This window comes from Canis lupus, chromosome X, assembly GCF_048164855.1.
Source record: "Canis lupus baileyi chromosome X, mCanLup2.hap1, whole genome shotgun sequence".
Lineage (NCBI taxonomy): Eukaryota > Metazoa > Chordata > Mammalia > Carnivora > Canidae > Canis > Canis lupus.
This window is the reverse complement of record NC_132876.1, coordinates 59,706,090-59,729,493: the sequence shown is the minus strand read 5'-3', so window position 1 is coordinate 59,729,493 and position 23,404 is coordinate 59,706,090. Positions and strand designations below refer to the sequence as shown.

Genomic DNA, 23,404 nt, shown 5'->3' with positions numbered 1-23,404 from the left:
ACAATTACATGTCTTAGATATATTTTCCACTTCTAGATTCCTTTCAACATACTCAACTTAATTTTGGGAGATATACAAGATATGTTTTGTTTTGTTTTGTGTTTTTTGTTTTCTCTGCCTCATTTTGTTCTACAATGGCAGAAGTCAATACCTTCTAAAACATGACCAGCATGCACCCAGAACCAAGTGATATACTGTGCTGGTTCATTCTGTGAGATTCCTTATTTCCATTCTTCCCCCCTTTCTTATCTCATTTATGTTTTGGTGGTCAATGTTGGAGTTTTCTACAAGTATTTCTGGTTTAAATAAATTTGGGACTGACCATCTTCTAACATACAGAACTCAATATAGTCATAACCAAGAGGATCACACTCTAGGACCCCTGAAGTACACTACATTCTCCCTCCACTACAACTTCGTCACCACCACCATCTCCTAGTCCTCCACTTTTTTCTTTTCTTTTTTCTTTTCTCTTTTTTCTTTTTACTTTTGCTTTTTTCTCTTCTTTTTCACTCATTTTTTTCTTCTTTGGTATTCTTGGCCTTTTATTTTTTACTACTTTGTTTTAAAATTTGTTTTTCACTTTAATGGTCCTTTTGTTTTATTTCATTCTGATCTTTGTTTTCAATTTCTGGTCTCTGACCTCAGCAGAATCATCTAGTATGACATTTACTTAGGTCGTTGTTGATATTCTTGATTCAGCCAGCTCATACACCACTCTGCAATGAGCGAAATGACTAGAAAGAAGAACTCACCACAAAACAAAGAATTAGAAACAGTACTCTCTGCCACAGAGTTACAGAACGTGGATTGCAATTTGATGTCAGAAAACCAATTCAGAAGCACAATTATAAAGCTACTGATGGCTCTGGAAAAAAAAGGAAACAGGATTCAAGAGACTTCATGACTTCAGAATGTAGATCCAATCAGGTCAAAAAGAAATCAATGAAATGAGATGCAATCCAAACTGGAGGTCCTAACGACCAGGGTTAATGAGGTAGAAGAAAGAGTGAGTGACATAGAAGACAAGGTGATGGCAAGGAAGGAAGCTGAGGAAAAAAGAGAAAAAACAATTAAAAGACCATTAGGAAAGGTTAAGGGAAATAAATGTCAGGAAACATCTAGCTAAAATTGGAGTTCCAGAGAACGCTGAGAGGGAAAGAGGGCAAGAAAGCATATTTGAACAAATCATAGCTGAGAACTTCCCTAATTTGGGGAGGGAAACACGCATTCAGATGCTGGAGATAGATAGGATCCAGCAAAATCAATAAAAAGTATTAAACACCTACATTTAAGAGTGGAAATTGCAATCCAAAAGTAAAGAGAAAATCCTTAAGGCAGTGAGAGACAAGAGATTCTTAACTTATATGGGGAGGAATATTAGATTATCAGCAGACCTCTGCACAGAGACCTGGAAGGCCAGAAATGGCTGGCAGAATATATTCAGGGTCCTAAATGAGAAGAACATGCAGCCAAGAATACTCTATCCAGCAAGGCTTTCATACAGACTAGAAGGAGAGATAAAGAGTTTCCAAGATTGGCAGAAACTGAAAGAATATGTGACCACCAAACCAGCTTTGCAAGAAATTTGAACAGGGTCTGTTTATAGAAAGCGGAAGCCCAAAGAAATAATCCATCCAAGGACTGAATAGGTATTATGACAACAATAGATTCATATGTTTCAGTAGTTGTTCTGAACGTGAATGGACTTAATGACGCCATTAAACGGTGCAGGGTTTCAGACTGGATAAAAAAGCAAGACCCGTCTATTTGAGTCTACAAGAGACTCATTTTAGACATAAAGACACCTACAGCCTGAAAAAAAAATTGGAGAACCATTTACCATTCAAATGATCCTCAAAAGAAAGCAGGGGTAGCCATTCTTATATCAGATAAACTAAAGTTTATCCCGAAGACCATAATAAGAGATGAAGAGGGACACTATATCATACTTCAAGGATCTATCCAACAAGAAGACCTAACAATCATAAATATACATGCCCCAAATGTGGGAGCTGCCAAATATATCAATTAATAACCAAAGTTAAGACACACTCAGAGAATAATACACTTAGACTTAGTGACTTGAATATAGTGCTTTCCACAATCGACAGCTCTTCTAAGCACAACATCTCCAAAGAAACAAGAGCATTTAATGATACACTGGAGCAGATGGATTTCACAGATATTTATAGAACTTTACATCCAAACGCAACTGAATACACATTCTTCTCAAGTGCACATGGAACTTTCTCCAGAATAGACCACATACTGGGTCACAAACCAGGTCTTAACCAATACCAAAAGATTGGGACTGTCCCCTGCATATTTTTAGACCATAATGCTTTGAAACTAGAACTAAATCACAAGAAGAAGTTTGGAAGGATTTCAAACATGGGGGGTTAAGGACCATCCTGCTAAAAGATGAAAGGGTCAACCAGGAAATTAGGGAAGAATTAAAAAGATTCATGGAAACTAATGAGAATGAAGATACAACCGTTCAAAATCTTTGGGATGCAGCAAAAGCAGTCCTAAGGGGGAAATACATCGCAATACAAGCATCCATTCAAAAACTGGAAAGAACTCAAATACAAAAGCTAACCTTACACATAAAGGAGCTAGAGAAAAAACAGCAAATAGATCCTACACCCAAGAGAAGAAGGGAGTTAATAAAGATTCGAGCAGAACTCAATGAAATCGAGACCAGAAGAACTGTGGAACAGATCAACAGAACCAGGAGTTGGTTCTTTGAAAGAATTAATAAGATAGATAAACCATTAGCCAGCCTTATTAAAAAGAAGAGAGAGAAGACTCAAATTAATAAAATCAGGAATGAGAAAGGAGAGATCACTACCAACACCAAGGAAATACAAACGATTTTAAAAACATATTATGAACAGCTATACGCCAATAAATTAGGCAATCTAGAAGAAATGGATGCATTCCTGGAAAGCCACAAACTACCAAAACTGGAACAGGAAGAAATAGAAAACCTGAACAGGCCAATAACCAGGGAGGAAATTGAAGCAGTCATCAAAAACCTCCCAAGACACAAGAGTTCAGGGCCAGATGGCTTCCCAGGAGAATTTTATCAAACGTTTAAAGAAGAAATCATACCTATTCTCCTAAAGCTGTTTGGAAAGATAGAAAGAGATGGAGTCCTTCCAAATTCGTTCTATGAAGCCAGCATCACCTTAATTCCAAAGCCAGACAAAGACCCCGCCAAAAAGGAGAATTACAGACCAATATCCCTGATGAACATGGATGCAAAAATTCTCAACAAGATACTGGCCAATAGGATCCAACAGTATATTAAGAATATTATTCACCATGACCAAGTAGGATTTATCCCTGGGACACAAGGCTGGTTCAACACCCGTAAAACAATCAATGTGATTCATCATATCAGCAAGAGAAAAACCAAGAACCATATGATCCTCTCACTGGATGCAGAGAAAGCATTTGACAAAATACAGCATCCATTCCTGATCAAAACTCTTCAGAGTGTAGGGATACAGGGAACATTCCTCGACATCTTAAAAGCCATCTATGAAAAGCCCACAGCAAATATCATTCTCAATGGGGAAGCACTGGGAGCCTTTCCCCTAAGATCAGGAACAAGACAGGGATGTCCACTCTCACCACTGCTGTTCAACATAGTACTGGAAGTCCTAGCCTCAGCAATCAGACAACAAAAAGACATTAAAGGCATTCACATTGGCAAAGAAGAAGTCAAACTCTCCCTCTTCGCCGATGACATGATACTCTACATAGAAAACCCAAAAGTCTCCACCCCAAGATTGCTAGAACTCATACAGCAATTCGGTAGCGTGGCAGGATACAAAATCAATGCCCAGAAGTCAGTGGCATTTCTATACACTAACAATGAGACTGAAGAAAGAGAAATTAAGGAGTCAATCCCATTTACAATTGCACCCAAAATCATAAGATACCTAGGAATAAACCTCACCAAAGATGTAAAGGATCTATACCCTCAAAACTATAGAACACTTCTGAAAGAAATTGAGGAAGACACAAAGAGATGGAAAAATATTCCATGCTCATGGATTGGCAGAATTAATATTGTGAAAATGTCAATGTTACCCAGGGCAATATACACGTTTAATGCAATCCCTATCAAAATACCATGGACTTTCTTCAGAGAGTTAGAACAAATTATTTTAAGATTTGTGTGGAATCAGAAAAGACCCCGAATAGCCAGGGGAATTTTAAAAAAGAAAACCATATCTGGGGGCATCACAATGCCAGATTTCAGGTTGTACTACAAAGCTGTGGTCATCAAGACAGTGTGGTACTGGCACAAAAACAGACACATAGATCAGTGGAACAGAATAGAGAATCCAGAAGTGGACCCTGAACTTTATGGGCAACTAATATTCGAGAAAGGAGGAAAGACTATCCATTGGAAGAAAGACAGTCTCTTCAATAAATGGTGCTGGGAAAATTGGACATCCACATGCAGAAGAATGAAACTAGACCACTCTCTTTCACCATACACAAAGATAAACTCAAAATGGATGAAAGATCTAAATGTGAGACAAGATTCCATCAAAATCCTAGAGAAGAACACAGGCAACACCCTTTTTGAACTCGGCCATAGTAACTTCTTGCAAGATACATCCACGAAGGCAAAAGAAACAAAAGCAAAAATGAACTATTGGGACTTCATCAAGATAAGAAGCTTTTGCACAGCAAAGGATACAGTCAACAAAACTCAAAGACAACCTACAGAATGGGAGAAGATATTTGCAAATGACATATCAGATAAAGGGCTAGTTTCCAAGATCTATAAAGAACTTATTAAACTCAACACCAAAGAAACAAACAATCCAATCATGAAATGGGCAAAAGACATGAAGAGAAATCTCACAGAGGAAGACATAGACATGGCCAACATGCATATGATAAAATGCTCCGCATCACTTGCCATCAGGGAAATACAAATCAAAACTACAATGAGATACCACCTCACCCCAGTGAGAATGGGGAAAATTAACAAGGCAGGAAACAACAAATGTTGGAGAGGATGCGGAGAAAAGGGAACCCTCTTACACTGTTGGTGGGAATGTGAACTGGTGCAGCCACTCTGGAAAACTGTGTGGAGGTTTCTCAAAGAGTTAAAAATAGACCTGCCCTACGACCCAGCAATTGCACTGTTGGGGATTTACCCCAAAGATACAAATGCAATGAAACGCCGGGACACCTGCACCCCGATGTTTCTAGCAGCAATGGCCACAATAGCCAAACTGTGGAAGGAGCCTCGGTGTCCAACGAAAGATGAATGGATAAAGAAGATGTGGTTTATGTATACAATGGAATATTACTCAGCTATTAGAAATGACAAATACCCACCATTTGCTTCAACGTGGATGGAACTGGAGGGTATTATGCTGAGTGAAGTAAGTCAGTCGGAGAAGGACAAACATTATATGTTCTCATTCATTTGGGGAATATAAATAATAGTGAAAGGGTAAATAAGGGAAGGGAGAAGAAATGTGTGGGAAATATCAGAAAGGGAGACAGAACGTAAAGACTGCTAACTCTGGGAAACGAACTAGGGGTGGTAGAAGGGGAGGAGGGCGGGGGGTGGGAGTGAATGGGTGACAGGCACTGGGTGTTATTCTGTATGTTAGTAAATTGAACACCAATAAAAAAAATAAATTAAAAAAAATTTTAAAAATTATAGAATAAATGCTCTTTAAGTTTTATGAGTTCTACATACTCTGAGATCAAGGCTTAAAACACAAGATAGGAAAAAGTAGAGAGTATTATTAATGGATAATAATTATTGACTTACTTATCCAACATCTCACCTTCTACAATAGGGTCTATCATGAAAAAAAGTTACTACAATAAATAAATTTTACCATTTAACATTTCCAGAACTTGCTGAATTCATTTTGTTCTTAAACCATTGAACTTACCTGGCAGTTTCCATGACTGTTTTACTTATCCAATTGCTTTTCCTTTATTTCATTTCTTACTAACTTCTCTACTGAATTTGTCATTGTTAATTATTTCCCACTCCTTAATATTCTCTCATATTTTGGATTTAATGATATTTGGTACCTTGGGTTTTCCTTTTGTTTTAGAACTAAAGACCTCTTTCTCCTACCATCACCAAAATATGGAGATTCCCAAAGGTTCAGTCTTTATTATTTTTCTCTTCTTTACATTCTTCATCTCAGAGGTGTAACTAATTCACATACCAACAACTATCACCTCTGCCAAGGTATCATAAGTATACATTAGATTCTGCATTTTCTGTTAAAATCTAGTTTCCTTCTTACAAGCTTCCTTCTTCTGGCTTCACTAAAAGAAAGACCCAAACTTTTTTTTTTTTTCAAAACATCTGGCTCTCAGACTTTAGTTATATTTGGCTTATTCTTCTATTATAACCAATATTTAAGCTATTTATGAATGCTGCTAATCCTTCCCTTAAAGTGTATGTTATTTGTCGTTCCTTCAAAATTCTTACAAGCATCCCCCTATAGTACTTTGTCATTCCATTGTAAATATACCATAAATTTTATTGTACTATGTTTTATTTAATCAATTTTTAGTGGTAGAACATTACAAACCTGTGTTCTAAAATTGAGAGAATTTTGCTGATTTCTAGTTTTATTGCATTTTTATTTTTATGAGACAGCATGGTCTTTATCATTTTTATTCCTTAAAAATTTTGAGACTTCCTTATTATCTATTTTTAATAATGTTCCATGTGCATTCAAAAGAATGTCTATTCTTTGTTGGGTACAAGTTTCTCTATATTAGATTAAATTAAGTATTTTTCTTTTTAGAACTACTATTGGGTGGATGCTGGCCTTTTTGCTATCTATGTGTTTATTAACTAAACTTTTTAAAACTACCTTCCATCACTTTATTCATTTGTTCTGCATTATTTGAGAATTGCTTAGCCAAATTGTCCAGTTACTAATTCTCTGTTCTTATGGGTCCATTACACTAATCAACCCATCTATTGAATGGCAATAGATTGGATTTCATCTTTTTATTAAAAAAATATATAATTACATGTGTCAATTTTAATATTTAAGGCTATTTTTTCTTGTGTCAGGAATATTGTACCTTCCCTATTGTTCTTATGTTTATATAATTATACTTATAAGTTTTGATCTGTCTGCTATATTATCTCTGGTTTCCCATATGTGTATTGTCTATCTTTTGTGGTGTTTATGTGTCTCAAATGACATGTACTTTGGTACTGTTAACTCATCCTTGTAATTGAGATTTACTCCAAGACAATCAGCTGAATCTGATTATAAAGCCTGCTTTGAGGGCACAAGTGAGATAGTTACCAGGAGAGTGATAAATGAGTGGAGCATACTGCAAGTAGCATAATTCCACCACAATTGATCTTCTGGGAAAATATATGTATTTGTTTCTTAGTATAGACAACTACCTAAGTCCCTGTGCTTTCTCATCTTCAAGCATTTCTCCCTCCTGAAAACAGAAAGCTTTGTCATAACTTTCTGAATCATAAAGCAATTAGAGAAAGAATCCCCAGGTGTAAGCCAGCCTTTTTGTTCTCTCCTGTTCTGTTCTTACTAATCCCCAATTATTTGTCCGTCAATATGTTTCTATTCTTAGTCTCAACAATCTCTAGGCAATGAGCTCATGTGGTGTTGATTCTATCTTTTTAAAAATCCAGTATTCTCCCACTAGATCCCGGATGCATCTTAGGCTTTGAAGCTCTGCATTCTCTCTTTGATTAAATCCTATTTTGTTTTGTTTTATTTTATTTTGTGATTTCTCTTTCCTATATTTGAATATGGTTATACCTTCATTAATTTTTAGAATATTTTTGGGGTGCCTGAGTGGCTCAGTGGTTGAGCATCTGCCTTTGGCTCAGGGCATGATCCCAGGTTCCTGGGATTGAGTCCCATATCAGGCTCCCCACAGGGAGCCTGCCTCTCCCTCTGCCTATGTCTCTGCTCCTCTCTGTGTGTCTCTCATGAATAAATAAAATTTTAAAAGAAAAAATATGTTTTTCTTTGAATTTGTATAGAGTAATGTAGGGGTGGAAGCCGCAACTTGTACTCTGTATACCAAGTTGAAAATATGGCTTCTACATAACAAGTTCTTGTTAATGTTTTATATTTCTGAATTTCCTATAAAGAATAGTGTATCAATTGAAAAAGAAATACATCACAAATCTATTTGAAAATAAACACCTATAAACTCACCAAAACATCCAATGATAACATGCCTCAGGAGTGTATTGCACTTCTCCTATATTTCTCACATTCGAATAGACACATAGAAGCCACTTACTGATTATTTAGTGTTTGATTGATAGATTCACTTATTTATTATTGACACATTGCTTGAAAAAAAGTTTAAATTCTAATCTATATGGGTATGAGAAAGATAATAGGGAATATGATACATGTCCTCACTCACATAGCCTTTAATTAATTGAATATAATCATTCAACTTGGAGAAAAAAATGTGGAAGATTCGTACTTATTTCTAGTTGACCTGAGTGTCAAAATCTAAACAAACAAACAAACAAAAACAAAAACAAAAACAAAAACTTTTGTTAACTTTTTTTTTTTAATTTAAGTAATCTCTACTCCCAATGTGGGGTTCAAACTCATGACCCTGAGATTAAGAGTTACATGTTATACTCAATTTTTATTAGCTTTCATAAAAGAATTAAAAGATATATTTTAGTTTCCATTAGACAGCTTATTTTTGTATTTTTCCAGTTTATGAGAATATAAAATATGTATATTTATTTTTGAGATATAATTGACATGTAACATTGTATAAGTTTAAAGCTTCTAACAACCACTATCTCATTCTCTGTTAATATGAATTTGGCTTTTTAGAATTTCACATAAAAGTGAGATTATACAGTATTTTTTTGTCGTTGTTCTGACATTTCACATAGAATAATGCCCTCAAGTTCCCTTAGTGTTACTGCAAATGACAGGATTTTCTTTTTTCTATGGCTGTATAATATTCCAGTGTGTGTGTGTGTGTGTGTGTGTGTGTGTGTGTGTGTATCACCTCTTCCTTAACCTTTCATCCATCAATGGACAGCACTTGGGTTGTTTTCATGTCTTGTGAATAATGCTGCAATGAACATGAAGGGGCAGATATCTCTTTGAGATAGCGATTTCATTTCTTCTGAAATATCAGAAGTGAGACTGTTGGATCATGCATAGTTCTATCTTTGATTTTTTGAAAACCCTGCACATTGTTTCCTGTACTGACTATAACAATTTACATTCTCACTAACATTGCACAAGTTTCCCTTTCCTTCACATCCTCACCAACACTTGTTATATCTAATCTTTTTGATAATAACAGGTGTGAGGTGATATCTTACTGTGGTTTTTATTTGCATTTCCCTGATGATTAGAGATGTTGAGCATCTTTTCTTGTATCTGTTAGTCATTTGTCTGTCTCTTTTGGAAAAATGTCTACTCAGGTCCTCTGTCCATTTTATTAATTGAGTTATTATTATTCCCATTATTATTTTACTACTGAGTTGTATAAGAATTCCTTCTATATTTTGGATATATATATATATATATATATATATATATATATATATATATATATTATTTACAAATATTTTCTCCCATTACATACATTGCTTCTTCATTTTGTTGATCGTTTCTTTTGTTCTACAGAATCTTTTCAGTTGGATGTAATCTCACTTGTTTATTTCTCATTTTGTTTCTTGTGTTTTTGATGTCATATCCAGAAACAAAGATTGTCAAGACCAATGTCAAAGGGCTTGTTCCTTATGTTGTTGTTGTTGTTTTTTTATAGACAGCCTATTTGTTAATCATTGCCTTGACCTCCTCTGTTTTAGTATGTTGGATATTTTTTTCTTTCTTTCAAGTGTTTCCTTTAATCCACCTAAATTTTCAAATCAAGTGTAAGGTTTATGAATTTGGAAATATTCAAGTGGCCTTTAAATGCTTGACCTAACAGCACTAAAGTAACTAAGAGGAGTGCTTGGATGGTTCAGTTGGTTAAGCATCTGCCTTTGCCTCAGATCCTGATCTCAGGGTCCTGGAGTCAAGCCCTATGTCAGGCTCCCCGCTCTTCAGGGAGGCTGCTTCTCCCTCTCCCTTTGCCTGCTATTCCCTTTGCTTGCTCTCTCTCTCTCTCTCTCTCTCTCTCTCTGACAATTAAATAAATACAATGTTAAAAAATAAGGTAGCAGAAATTTCAGATAGTATGAATCACCAAGTAGATTAAGCCAATTTATAGTCAGCAGCCTTGACTTTTGAATTAACTAAAAATGAAAATGCTGAGGATAAAAAATCTAATCTGTCATAAAAATTGATATATTGTGAAAATGTATTAATGAATGTAAGCTTCTAAATTAAAACTGTGGTGGTTTAGCTGTGCAGCCCAATTTTTAAAATACATATTTATTTATTATTTGAGAGAGAGAGCAGGGAGGGGGGACAGAGGAAAAGGGATAGAGATAACTTCAAGCAGACTTCCCACTGAGCACAGAGCCAAACATAGGGCTCAATCTCAGAACACTGAGATCATGACCTAAGCTAAAATTAAGAGACGGATTCTTAAAGCTAATGCCAGTTGCAAGAGGTCTGGAAAAGCTTAAAAGGCACAGAGAGAAAATGGGGATGGAAAAGCCATAAACACAAAAACATGATATGAGTCTTTAGACATATATTCACCATTCCCAAAATATTAAATGGAATACAACATCTGTAGAAAACTCAAAGCTCAATGCAAGTCAAATCAAGGTTTATGACTCTTTTCCCACATAATTAGTCATCTTATATGTCATGATAACAAACAGTATCCCTAATATTGGACAGCTATCTTTCAGACTATCACAAAGGAACTTGGATGATTATACTGAATCAAACTTGCCATTCCTACTGCAAAAATCACATGCAATGAAGACAACTGGGCAGTAATGAGATCTTTGACCTACAAATAATTAGTAAGGATCATTTTTGTGGTCTATTCATATGCTCTTGAATGAGCAATCTAGTTATTCTGAGACCAACAGTTTTTAATTAATAAATAAAGATGACTTTTTCTTCAGCTTCTTCATCATTTACAACTTCTTCCTGTATTTTTTTTTAGTTTTTGAATATTTTTTTTTGTTTTCTGAGAGCAAGAGAGAGCACAGGCAGAGGGAGGGGCAGAGGGACAAGCCAACTACCCACTGAACTCAGAGCATGACTCTGGGCTCCACAAGGGGCTCAAAGTGGGACTCCATCCCAAGACCCCTAGGTCATGACAGAGCTGAAATCAAGAGTCAGTCAACTGAGCCGCCTTGGTGCCCCATTGTTCTTGCATTTTCTGTTAGTCTCTGTTACTTGTAATGCTTCAGCTGCAAGTATTAGAAAGCTTTAACTCAAATAGGCCTATGGAACTAAGGCATTCATTATGTTACATAGTGGAATGTTTAGAACTAGAGGAAGTTTCAGGAGTGGCATATTCAACATATCACAAAGGTCATCAAAATCCCAATTTCTATCTCTAAATTGTGCTACTTTAGTTGTTTGGCTTTGCCTTTCGTGTCTCTCTTCATAGTTATAAGATGGTGTTGTATTGGTTCCAAACATTGCAACCAGATATGAGTATTTCTAGGAGATTTTCTAGTGACTCCTATGGAAGAGTGAAGAAACCTTTCCTAGAATCCTTCTCTCAGATATAATTGGCTAGAACTGAATGATATGCACCCCTTAAATCAATCACTAACAAGAAGAATTGAATGAAGGCTTAGGACAACAATACTTTATACTTAGATCTCTAGATAAGGTTTACTTCTTTCAAGTTATATGGAGGAAGTATGGACAATAAAATAATATTGGGGTTTTGCAAGTAAGGAAAAATGGAGAAATGGATGTTGGTATATAATTAATTATATATGAAATAGACTGTAAGCTCCAGAGAGTCATTTTTAAACAATTAAATCATTAACTTTTAGTACAATATCTGTCATAAAATAGGTTCTCAAAAAAAAGGTTCTCAATAATTACATTTTAATCAACTCTAACTAGCAAGCAATTAACTCTGAATGATAAAGTTTTTACAAAGCAAATAATAGTTGATCTGCTTCTTGATGAAGAAAGTAAGGAAATGGTGGGGAGACTATTTTAGATGAGGGAAAAGACACTGGAAAAAAACACAAAGTCATAAACTGTCACAGAAGGTTGGATCAGTTATTATTACTTTCTGAAAAAAAGTAACAGATTATTAATAGCAGCAGAAAACATAGAGACATTATTGTTTTTTTAACAAGATATCCGAAAACCTTTTCATAGTTAAGCTAGTGGCTTAGGGGTGCCTGCAGGGCTCAGTAGTTGGGCGTCTACCTTTGGCTTGGGTCATGATCTTGGGGTCCTGGAATTGAATCCCATATCAAGATCCCTGCAGGGAGCCTGATTCTTCTTCTGCCTTTGTCTCTGCCTCTCTCTGTGTGTCTCTCATGAATAAATAAATTTAAGATCTTAAAAAAAGCTAGTGGCTTAAAAATGTTATTGAAGCCCAGACTCCTAAGGTCTTTCTCTTTAGTTATCTTTTATATTGTTAATATGTCCTCTCATGTTTGCAAGATGGCTCCTGCACTTTAAAGCATCATGCCATTATATAACAATATATAAAGCAGGAATGAAATAGTTTTTATTACAATAGAAAATCTCAGGCACACCATATAAGTATTTTTCTCATTTATAATTGGCCCAGTCTAGGCCAGGAGACCACTACAACCTACAAGAAAGTCTTGGAAAGTATGTACCTGGACTTCCTAGCTTCTATGGTGATAACAGGTAAGCAAGAAGAAGGGGATAATTTTGGGTAAGCAATAAATAGGGTCCATCACATCTTTCAGTAGACATAGGTATCAGGAATATGAGGAAAATGGCAGAAAGAATTTGGAGAAATAGATTGGATCCACATGTTTATCTACTGAAGCTTGGGAGTTCCATGTGTAGTATTTATAAGGAAAAACAAAAAGGACAGTGCACATGTGTTCCCTCTCTAATCCTTTAATTCATTTGCCTTTTAAAAATGTCTTCATTTGAACAATCAAAATAAATATCTAACAAACTCTGTCACTGATCTTCTATTATCTTCTCAAAATATAGCCACCATTTAGTTGCTATGGGTCTTACATGCAATTAGAATATTTATTAATGTTCTCTCATAAGCTTTACAAAATTCCTTTTTTGAATGACAAGTTATTCTGATTCTGTGATTCCCAATGGTATTTGTACATATGTTTATAGCACAATTTTGAAAATGAGATTTTTGTTGTTGTTGTTGTTTTAAGGAAAGGTAGACTTCCATATGCAGCATCTCTTTTGGATGTGTCTGGAGGCTTGTAACCTTAACTACCCTACATGCTCCTAAAAATGAACCTTGAGAGCTTGTTTGAAAGTTATAGCAAGGGAACACAGCTACCCCCATAATCTGGACCAAAGATCAGTCCTCCTCTCTTGGGGAAGGTTGTCCTTTTTGACCTAGCATGCAGCTTCTTGAGGGATGCATCTGGAGTAGTGAGGAAGGAAGGAGACACCTGCCTAGCCAGACAGATCAACTGAATCAAACCTGACAATGGGGTGACAAATGTCACAGCCAGATCACCTTCACATCAGAAAATGAGAAATTCTGAGCACATGTTTCAAATAAAATATTCTAAATAAAGGTATTCAAGACCACAATAATTGCAAATAACTACTCTAATGCTGAGTGCTACTCATGATGTATAAAAATATCCACTTTAATACTATTTAAATTGTTGCATGTGAGCCCATTATCTCTCTCTACCTGACTACAACTCTTTCTTAATAATACACTCTCTTGCATATTTATGCATTAAACAAATATTTGTTGAGTGCCTACTTGAAGCAGCATTCTGCTAAGCATTGAGATTAAATTATTAACCACAACAACAGAAAAAAAAAACCCTGAAATAATCTTACCTTCATTTAGAGCTTGTATTGCATGTGCCAGGAAATATGACTGTTGGTTCAAGATTGATATCCCAATTTTCCCCTTTTAATTTGCTGCAAAGTTTATTTGATTTATTATGAGATGATTCACTCTCTTCAAGGTCCTTTTGACAAGATTTGAAATGTGCATCCCCACTTGAAACAATAATTTCTATTATCTGTTGATCAATATTTGAAAGTATCCTCATAAATTATTGAAGTTTAAGAGTTGAGAACTGGGGGAGGAGGGTAGATGATGGAAGAACAGAGGTCCTCAATTTATCTGGTCCCACAAACTTACTTAGATAACTTTCAAAACATACTGAACACCTACAAATTCAACCTGAGATGTAAAGAGAGAACAGTTGGAATGCTACCTGGAATGCAAATGCAACCTGGAATGTAAAGAGAGAAAAGTAATCGCTTCCATCAAGGGTGTATTTTACTTAGTTGTGGTTGATATTTTTTGACTCTGCTCATTCATAAGTCACTCTGCACTGGAAAAAAGTGACTAGAAGGAAGAATTCACCACAAAAGAAAGGCCCGGAAGTAATACTCTGCCACAGACTTGCTGGACGTGGATTTAAAAACCATGTCAGAGATAAAATTCAGAAGTAAAATTATAAAATTCCTGGTGGCTCCATAAAACAGCATAAAGGACTCTAGAGATTCTCTTACTGAAAAATTGAGATCTAATAAGGTCAGAATTAAAAATTCTTTAACTGAGATACAGTTTAATTTGGATGCTCTAACTGCTAGGGTTAATGAGGTAAAAGAGAGACTGAGTGACATAGAAGACAAGTTGATGAAAAGGAAGGGAGCTGAGGAAAAAAGAAAGAAAAACAATTAAGAACCCATAAGGAAAAAAAAGAACCCATGAGGAAAGGTCTAGGGAAATAAATTATAGCTTGATAAGGAATAATATTAGGGCTATTGGCATTCCAGAAAAGGTAGAGAGAAAGGACCACAAAGTATATTTGAATAAATCATACCTGAGAACTTTCCTAATCTGGGGAAGGAAACAGGCATTCAGATCCAAGAAATAGAGAGGACCCACCAAAATCAACAAAAACTGTTCAACACCTTGACATTTAAGAGTGAAACTTGCAAATTTCAAAGATAGAGAAAATTCTTAAAGCAGCTCTAGACAAGAGATGTTTAACTTATATGGGAAGAAATATCAGATGAACAACAAACCTATACACAGAGACCTAGCAGGCCAGCAGGAGCTGTCATAATAATAGAGGGTATTAATGAGAAAAAATGCATCCAAGAATATTTTATTCAGTAAGGCTGTTATTCAGAATAGAAAGAGAGATAAAGAACTTTCAATATAGGAAGAAAGTGAAAGAATATGTGATCACCAAACCAGCTCTGCAAGAAATATTAAGGGGGACCCTGTAAAAGAAAGAGGGAAACCAAAAAAACAATCCACAAAACAAGGACTGTATAAGTAATACAATAACTCTAAATTGATATCTTTCAATAGTTACTCTGAACATGAATGGGCTAAATAATCCCATCAAAAGACTCAGGGTATGGGACTGGATAAGAAAGCAAGACCCATCTATATGCTGTCAACAAGAGACTCATTTTAGACTTAAGGACATCTCCAGCCTGAAAATGAAGCAGTGGAGAACCATTTACCATTCAAATTCGCCTCAGAAGAAAACTGGGGTAGCAATCCTCATATCAGATAAATTAGAATTTATACCAAAAACTAAAAAAAAAGAATTTATACCAAAAACTGTAATAAAAGATGAAGAAGGACACTATGATACAGGGTCTGTCCAATAAGAGGCCCTAACAATTGTGAGTATTTATGCCCCTAATGTGGGAGCACCCAAGTATATTAACCAATAAATAACCAAAGTAAAGAGATACATAGATAATAATACATTAATAGTAGGAAACTTTAATGCAGCAGTCTCAGCAAATGACAGATTTTGTAAGCAGAACATCAAACAAACAAGGTCCTTGAGTGACATGCTGGACCAAATGGATTTCACAGATATATACAGAAAATCCCATCCTAATGCAACTGAATACACATTCTTCTCACATGCACTTGGAACTTTCTCCAGAATAGACCACATACTGGGTCACAAATCAGGTCTCAACTGATGCCAAAAGATTGGGATTGTCCCCTGCATATTTTCAGACCACAGTGCTTTGAAACTGGAACTCAATCACAAGAAGAAATTTGGAAGAAACTCAAACACATGAGGTTAAAGAGCATCTTACTAAAAGATGAATGGGTCAACCAGGAAATTAGAGAAGAATTAAAAAGATCCATGGAGACTAATAAAAATAAAAATACAGTGGGAGTGAACGTCGTGCCTCAAGTTGGACCGGCTTTTGAAGCCAGCAGAAAGAATGTGGGGGTGGCACACAGTGAAGTAAACCCCAACACTCGAGTGATGAAGAGCCAGAGCATCTGGCTGGCCTACATCATCTTGGTAGGACAGCTGAATGTGGATCTACTAAGCATCCCCTTCTTCAGCATACCTATTGTCTGGACCCCGAGCAATGTCATCCATAACTTGTGAAACGGACACCTTTTGAGACCCCTGACCAAGGAAAGGCTCGGCTTCTGACACACTAGGAACAGATGGACTATGGGCTTCAATTTACCTCTTCCCACAAATTCCTCAGCATCTCTCCTATTGTACTTACCTCCTGGTCAGCTTCTACGCCAATGATGATGCTGCTCACTTCCTCATCAACACAGCCTCATTGCTTAGCATACTGCTGCCTAAGTTGCCCTAATTCCATGGGGTTTATCTCTGGCATCAACAAATACTGAGAGATAGGGCTGGGGATAACACTGGACCAAAGGGCTAGAATATCCTTTCCTTCTCCATATTGTCTTCTGTATCTTGAAAGCCTGAGAACTATATAACTTTCCCAAACTCCAGGAAGAGAAGAGATTGGAAAATGGGCTCCCTGGGCCCAGCCCTACGAGCAGATTTTTTTGAATCAGGAAAGGTGGGAAGGATAAGGGCTAAATCGCTCTCCCTCACAGCAGGAAGCCATGTTTGAACATGTTTGGTAACTGAGCAGGTAGTTTCATGATTAAATTTTTCTAGATCTTATACCCACACTACTTTCCAGCTCTGTTTTGCTATGTATTTTCCTTATAATAAAGATACTTAAAAAAAAAAGAAATGAAACGAAAAATACAACTGTTTAAAATCTTTGGGATATAGCGAAAACAGTTCTAAGAGGAAAAAAATATCACAATACAAGCCCCCCTCAAAAAATTTGGAGGAAAAAAAACTAAAATACACATGCTAACCTTGCACCTAAAGGAATTGGACAAAGAGCAGGAAGCAAAACCTAAACCAAGCAAAAGAAGTGAGATAATAAAAATTAGGGCAGAACTCAATGAAACAGAGACCAGAAGAACTGTAGAATAGATCAAGAAAATCAGGAGCCAGTTCTTTGAAAGAATTAATAAGATAGATAAATCTTTAGCCAGCCTTATTAAAAATAAAAGAGACCCAAATTAAGAAAATCATGAATGGAAGAGAAGAGATCATGACCAATACCAAGGAAATACAAACAAGTTTTTAAAAGTTTTATAAGCAGTTATATGCCCGCAAATTAGGCAATCTAGAAGAAATGGATGTATTTCTGGAAACCTAAAAATTACCAAAACTGGAACAAGAAGAAATAGAAAACTTAAACAGGCCAATAACCAGCGAGGAAACTGAAGCAATCATCAAAAACCTCCCAAGACACAAAAGTTGAGGGCCAAATGATTTCCCTGAGGAATTCTACCAAACATTTAAAGAAGAAATAATTCCTATTCTAATAAAGCTGTTTCAAAGAATAGAGAGTAATGGAGTATTTCCAAACTCATTCATGAGGCCACCATTATATTAATCCTAAAACCAGACAAATACCCCACCAAAAAGGAGAATTATAGACCAATATCCCTAATGAACATGGATGCAAAAATTCTCACCAAGATACTAGCCAACAGGATCCAACAGTACATTAAGTGGATTATTCACCACAACCAAGTGGGATTTATCCCTGGGATGAAAGCATGGTTCAATACTAGTAAAACAATCAACTATAGATCATATCTATAAGAGAAAAAATAAAGAACCCTAGGAGATCCTCTCAATAGATGCAGAAACATTATTTGACAAAATACAGCATCCATTCCTGATCAAAACTCTTCAGCGTGTAGGGATAGAGAGAACGTTGCTCAATATCATAAAAGGCATTTATGAAAAGCCCCACAGTGAATATCATTTTCAATGGGGAAAAACTCTCAGTCTTTCCCCTATGATCAAGAACATGACAGGGATGTCCACTTTCACCACTGTTATTCAATATAATATTAGAAATCCTAACCTCAGAAATCAGGCAACAAAAAGATATAAAATGCATTTAAATTGGCAAAGAATAAGTCAGTCTCCCTCTTCACAGATGACATGATACTGTATATATACAGAAAACCCAAAAGACTCCACCCCAAGATTGCTAGAACTCATACAGCAATTCAGCAACATGGCAGGATACAAAATCAATGCACAGAAATCAGTGGCGTTTCTATATACTATCAATGAGATTGAAGAAAGATAATTTAATAAATCAATCCCATTCGCAATTGCACCCAAAAGCATAAGATGCCTAGGAATAAACCTAATCAAAGAGGTAAAGGATCTATACTTTATAAACTACAGAACACTTATGAAAGAAATTGACGAAGATGCAAAGAGTTGAAAAACATTCCATGCTCATGGATTGGAAGAATACATACCGTGAACATGTCTATGCTACCCAGGGGAATTTACACATTCAATGCAATCCCTATCAAAATACCATGTACTTTCTTCACAGTGTTGGAACAAATAATCTTAAGAATTGTATGGAAAGAGAAAAGACCCCAAATAGCCGGAGTGATACTGAAAAAGAAAGCAATGCTGAGGGCATCACAATGCCTCATTTCAAGCTGTATTACAAAGCTGTGATCATCAAGAAAGTATGGTACTGGCACAAAAACAGACACATAGATCAGTGGAACAGAATAGAGAACTCAGAAATGGGCCCTCAACTCTATGGTCAACTCATCTTTGACAGCCACATGCAGAAGAATTAAACTGGTCAGCCACATGCAGAAGAATTAAACTGGACCAATCTCTTATACCATACACAAAGATAAACTCAAAATGATTGAAAGATCTAAATGTGAGACAAGCATCCATCAAAATCTTAGAGAACACAGGCAACAATCTTTTTGAACTTGGCCAGAGCAACTTCTTGCTAGACACATCTATGATGGCAAGGGAAATAAAAGTAAAAATGAACTATTGGTACTTCATCAATATAAAAGCTTCTGCACAGAACAGAAAACAATCAACAAACCTAAAAGACAACCTACAGAATGGGTGAAGATGTTTGCAAATAACCTATCAGATAAAGGGCTAGTATTCAAGATGTATAAAGAACTTATCAAAAAATCAACAGCAAAGAAACAAACAATCCAGTCATGAAATGGGCAAGAGACATGAACAGAAATTTCACCAAAGAAGACATACACATGGCCAACAAGCACATGAGAAAATGCTCATCACTTGCCATAAGGGAAATACAAATCAAAACCACAATGAGATACCACCTCACACCAATGAAAACGGCGAAAATTAACAAGATGAAACAATAAATGTTGAAGAGGATGTGGATATAGTGGAGCCCTCTTTCAATTTTGGTGGAAATGCAAACTGGTATAGCTACTCTGGAAAACAGTGTGTAGGTTCCTCAAAGAGTTAAAAATAGAGCTACCCTATATCCCTGCAATTGCACTAATGGGAATTTATCCCAAAGACACTAATGTAGTGAAATGTTGGGCACCTGCACCCCAATGTTCATAGCAGCAATGTCCACAATATCCAAACTGTCAAAGGAGCCATGATATCCTTCGACAGATGAATGGATAAAGAAAATGTGGTATACATATACAATGGAATATTACTGAGCCATCAGAAAAGACGAATATCCACCATTTTCTTTGACATGTCTGGAACTGGAGGGTATTATGCTGAGTGAAACAAGTCAATTGGAGAAGGCAATCATCATATGGTTTCACTCATATGTGGAATTTAAGAAATGGTGAAAGGGATTAGAAAGGGAGGGAGGGGATCTGAATGGGGAAAATTAGAGAGAGAGAGAGAGACAAACCATTAGAGATTCATAACTGGGAAACAAACCAAGGGTTGTGGAAGGGGAAGTCATTGGGGGAATGGGGTAACTGGGTGACAGACACTAAGGAGGGCAGTTGATAGGATGAGCACTGGGTGTTATACTATATATTGTTAAATTGAATTTAAGTTAAAAATGAAAAATAATAAGAGTTGAGAACTACCATTCTAACTAGATGGAGATACCGGACTTCCTTTAACCAAATGGAGCTTATAATCGTGGGAATAGGAGCTGAAGGGCCTTTTTAGATTTTATTTTTTACCTTAAATGCTGAATTCCATAAAGTTTTATTATTAACAATTATTCTCATTACATATGGTTGTCAACCAGAATATCTGCTTAGTATGAAATAGTAATATTACCTTATTAGATCAATATTTTACATGCAAAAGCATTCAGAATGATTTACATAAAATATATTAACACAGAATGCAAACAATCTCAGTTTTTGAAATGTGGAATATAGCTCTTGATCACTTGATTACTACCCTCTTACATCCTTAACAGTCTGTGTCATCCCAGATATACTAGCTATTCTGTCTGTCCCTATTACAGATTGAAACACCAAGGAAAATTTAGTCGGCTTATCGAGGGCTATATGATTAATGACAAGTCAACATCTGAACACTGTTTTCCTGATTTCCAATCTAATATGTTACTTCCAAGCAGATCCCTTCAAAACACTTCCACCCTTACCACCAGAACAGCAGGGGAACAGTGCAAAATGAAAATGGAACAGAGTCACAAATTTTGGCTCAAAATCAATAACCAGCTTAGTCCCATTATTAGTAGGTGGCAGTTTGTTGATCATCTCAATGTTAGTTTTTCATTGGCTACAGACATTAGTGATGCTTCTTTAGTGAAAGAAAAAACCTGAGATATCTAACATTTCCTTACATAATAAAAATATAGATTTATTATTTTTTATTTTTTTTAAGTTTCATTATTTATTTATTCATGAGTGACACAGAGAGAGTCAGAGATGTAGGCAGAGGGAGAAGTAGGATCCCTCCAGGGAGCCCAATGATGGTCTCCAACCCAGGGCCCCGGGATCATGACCTGAGCCAAAGGCAAATGCTCTACCACTGAGCCACCCAGGTGTTCCAAATTATAGGTATTATTTGTTTATTCAATAAAGATATCTTAGTGTCTATTTTTGCTAGGCACTATTTTAGGCACTGGAAATGTATCAGTAAATAAAACAAATATTCCCACCCTCATGGCCTTTATATTCTAGTGGTGGGTAATAAATAATAAACAAATAAGTTATATAGCATGTAATCAGAGCTATGGAAAAAATAAAGGAGATAGAGTGGCAGAGAGGACCAAGATAGGGGAGAAAGTGGTATGGGGGCTTCAGATTCAATGGAATGTGTAATCACCTGTTAGTCTCTGTGTGAATGTTGTTAAAGACAGAAATTGTTGACTGAAAATAAAAAAGAAACTGTTATTTTTTCTTCTTCAAAGCTCAAGGTCATTGGAGAGAAGTCCAGAACCCAAGCCAAATCTCAATGTAGATGTGTGCATGCTTTCAATCTTCCCTGTTGTATATCTCATTAAAAGACAATTCGGGAAAGCTCTGAGGTGGGAGAAAAAGGAAAGAGATATGACAAAGGGAAAGAGAGGAGGAGACAAGCCTCAGTATTGCCTTGATGAGGGGACTGTACAGGTCATGTATTCTACTTGAGCCCTAGATCTTTCCTAGTTCCTACTATAAAGCCCTTCTCTGGTTCTTCTTTCCACTAATTTTCTTCCTTATGATTAAAATTTCAAATCAATAATGATATGTACAAATAAACAAAACTTTGAGCATACTCTTCAAATGAGTTAAAACAAGCCATTTATACTTTATAGCTTTAAATCTTCATAGATATTACTGCTTCAAAATTTAAAAATTAATAAATATTTTATTTGTTCACTCATAAGAGACACACAGAGAGAGGCAGAGACAAAGGCAGAGGGAGAAGCAGGCTCCCCGTGGGGAGCCTGTTGTGGAACTCCATCCCAGAACCCTGGGATCAGGACCTGAGCCAAAGCCAGATGCTTAACCACTGGGCCACCCAGGTGCCCCTAAAATTTCATGTAAAACTATAATAAACATCTTTCTGCTGAAATGAGTTACTCAGGATGCATTCCTAAGTAGACTAGAATTACTGGGCCCTAGGGTAGAAACATTTTTCAGGTCTTTTTAGACATAGTGTTCCTTTTATTGCTTTATTGATTGTGATCAATTTTTGGCTTACAAATTAAATGGTTTTGTATTACTTTTCTACAGAAGATAATGTTTGATGGACTTTTTGGCTGATGGAAGGATACTGAGATCGCATAGCACCGCTCAAGTGAAATTTACTTGGTGTCTTTGATCACATTTTCCTTTTATTTCCTAAAAATGAAATAAGGCTTTACATAAGAAATACACTTTCAAACTGTGGAAGGAACCTCAGTGTCCATCGAAATATGAATGGATAAAGAATGTGTGGTATATGTATACAATGGAATATTACTCAGCCATTAGAAACGACAAATACCCACCATGTGCTTTAACGTGGATGAAACTGGAGGGTATTATGCTGAGTGAAGTAAGTCAATCGGAGAATGACAAACATTATATGGTTTCATTCACACAGGGAATATAAAAATAGTGAAAATGATTAAAGGGGAAAGGAGAGAAAATGACTGGGAAATATCTGAGAGGGTGACAGAACATGAGACTCCTAACTCTAGGAAACAAACAAGAGGTAGTGGTAGGGGAGGTGGGCAGGGGGACGGGGTGACTGGATGATGGGCACTGAGGAGGGCACTTGAAGGGATGAGCACTGGGTGTTGTACTCTATGTTGGCAAATCGAACTCCAATAAAAATATACATAATTAATTAATTAATTAATTAATTAATTAAAAAATCACTTCCAAAAATAAGTAAAAAAAGTAACGACAAAAAGTGGTGACAAATGTAATGACTAATGAATTGCCTCTCTGCCCGGGGTCAAGAAGATACTCATTTTTTTGTTATCTAGAGCACATTCAAGATATTTTTTTCTTCCTGTACATATCCTTACCTATGGCATGAGTTTTCATTTTATATCCTGAAAAGTTCATATTTGCAAATTTCCTACCAAGTAGCATTTGACAACTGGTTTTTAACATAAGTGTATATATAATAATATTTTTTTTATTTTGGGAGAAATAAAACATTTTTTCAGGTGAG

General features: G+C 36.0%; 1 pseudogene; it reads left to right on the top strand.

Annotated features, from left to right (window-relative positions):
• The first annotated feature begins 12,781 nt into the window (after positions 1 to 12,781).
• On the top strand, positions 12,782 to 16,788 carry LOC140628481 (ORM1-like protein 2 pseudogene; annotated as a pseudogene).
• Positions 16,789 to 23,404: the final 6,616 nt, after the last annotated feature.